General features: G+C 42.0%; 1 non-coding gene across 1 annotated transcript; it reads right to left on the reverse strand.

Moving 5' to 3' along the window:
- Positions 1-1,662: 1,662 nt before the first annotated feature.
- On the reverse strand, positions 1,663-1,769 carry LOC137206256 (U6 spliceosomal RNA). The gene has a single exon (XR_010934572.1). It is a non-coding gene; the product is annotated as a U6 spliceosomal RNA (small nuclear RNA).
- Positions 1,770-2,535: the final 766 nt, after the last annotated feature.

Consider the following 2,535-nt stretch of genomic DNA (forward strand, 5'->3'; position numbering starts at 1 on the left):
ACACTATTCAATTAAAATGGGTCTTCACAGAAATAAACCCATGCACCTGTGGTCAATTAATCTACGACAAAGGACGCAAGACTATACAATGGAGGAAAGACAGTCTCTTCAATAAATGGTGCTGGGAAAACTGGACAGCTACATGTAGAAAAATGAAATTAGAACATTTTTAACATCATACATAAAAATAAACTCAAAATGGATTAAAGACCTAAATGTAAGACCAGATACTATAAAACTCTTAGAGGAAATCATAGGCAGAGCACACTTTGACATAAATTGCAGCAATATCTTTTTTGAGCTGTCTCCTAGCGTAATGGAAATAAAAACAAAAATAAACAAATGGGACCTAATTAAACTCAAAAGCTTTTGCACAGCAAAGGAAACCAGCAACAAAATGAAAAGACAACCCACAGAATGGGAGAAAATATTTGCAAACGATGTGACTGACAAGAGATTAGTCTCCAAAATTTACAAACAGCTCATGCGGCTCAATATCAAAAAAGCCCCAAACAACCCAATCAAAAAATGGGCAGAAGGCCTAAACAGACATTTCTCCAAAGAAGACATACAGATGGCCAAGAGGCACATGAAAGGATGCTCAACATCACTAATTACTAGAGAAATACAAATTAAAACTACAATGAGATATCACCTCACACTGGTCAGAAAGGCCATCATCAAAAAATCTACAAACAATAAATGCTGGAGAGGATGTGGAGAAAAGGGAACCCTCTTGCACTGTTGGTGGGAATGTAAATTGGTGCAGCCACTATGGAGAACAGTATGCAGGTTCATTAAAATCTAAAAACAGAGGGACTTCCCTGTTGGTGGGTAATACTTCACACTCCCAATTCACGGGACCCAGGTTCTATCCCTGGTCGGGGAACTAGATCGCACGTGCATGCCACAACTAAGAGCCCACATGCACAGCTCAGAAGTCCGCATGCCGCGATGAAGATCCTGCACGCCACAACTAAGACCCAGCTCAGCCAAAATAAGTAATAAGTAAATAAATATTTAAAAAAACCAAAAACTAAAAATAGAGCTATCATATGATCCAGCAATCCCCCTCCTGGTCATATATCGGGAGAAAACCATGGTTCGAAAGGATACGTGCAATCCAATGTTCATTGCAGCACTGTTTACAATAGCCAAGACATAGAAGCAACCTAAATGTCCATTGACAGATGAATGGATAAAGAACACGTCGTACATATTTACAATGGAATATTACTCAGCCATTAAAAAGAATGAAATAATGCCATTTGCAGCAACATGGATGGACCTGGAGATTAGCATACTGAGTGAAGTAAGTCAGACAGAGAATGACAAATATCATATGATATCGCTTATACGTGGAATCTAAAAAAATGATATAAATTAACTTATTTACAAAACAGAAACAGACTCACAAACTTAGAGAATGAACTTGTTAGCACAAATTCACGTGCCTGATACACAGTGAGGCCAAACAAGCCAAAACATCGGAGTCTGGAACAGAGAAAGGTTTATTGCAGGGCCATGCAAGGAGATGGGTGGCTCATGCTCTAAAATCCCCGAGCTCCCTGAAGGGTTTTGGCAAAGCATTTATTTTTTTTTTTTTTGTACTTGATATTTACTTTTATTCTGATTACATAAGCATTGATTTTTTTTTTTTCAAAAAATATGGAACGCTTCACGAATTTGCGTGTCATCCTTGTGCAGGGGCCATGCTAACCTTCTCTGTATCATTCCGATTTTAGTATATGTGCTGCCGAAGTGAGCACTGGCAAAGCATTTTTTCTTTTTTTTTTTTTTGCGGTACGTGGGCCTGTCACTGCTGTGGCCTCTCCCGTTGCGGAGCACAGGCTACGGACGCGCAGGCTCAGTGACCATGGCTCACGGGCCCAGCCGCTCTGCGGCACGTGGGATCTTCCCAGACCGGGGCACGAACCCGTGTCCCCTGCAGCGGCAGGCGGACTCTCAACCACTGCACCACCAGGGAAGCCCTGGCAAAGCATTTTTAAAAGCCAGGTTTGGGGCGGCAGGTTGCAGGGTATGTGATCAGCTCGTGCAAAATTCTCTGACTGGCTGATGGTGAGGTAACAGGGTGGTGTCACAGGGGTTAACATTATCAACCTATAGGCTCCAGGAGGCCTGGGGCTCCAAGCTCATGGCCAACAAGTAGTTAACATCTTCCATTTGGTAAGGGGTTTTCACATCTGTAAAACAACTCAGGAAATGTGCATCAAATACTGTTATCTATGTTCTTCAGAGAGGAGCTAAAGCAGAGGCTATGGGGGAAGGCCTGTCACTGGATGGCCCCATAAGGTCCAGCTTGGTTACAAACTTATGATTACCAGGGCGGGGAAGGGTGTGTGTGGCGGGGAGGGATAGATTGGGAGTTTGGCATTGACATGTACACACGGCTATATTTAAAATAGGGAACCAGCAAGGACCTACTGTATAGCACAGGGAACTCTACTCAATACTCTGTAATAACCTAAATGGGAAAAGAGTTTGAAAAAGAATAGATATCTGTATATGTATAAC

This window comes from Pseudorca crassidens, chromosome 14 (assembly GCF_039906515.1).
Source record: "Pseudorca crassidens isolate mPseCra1 chromosome 14, mPseCra1.hap1, whole genome shotgun sequence".
Classification (NCBI taxonomy): Eukaryota; Metazoa; Chordata; class Mammalia; order Artiodactyla; family Delphinidae; genus Pseudorca; species Pseudorca crassidens.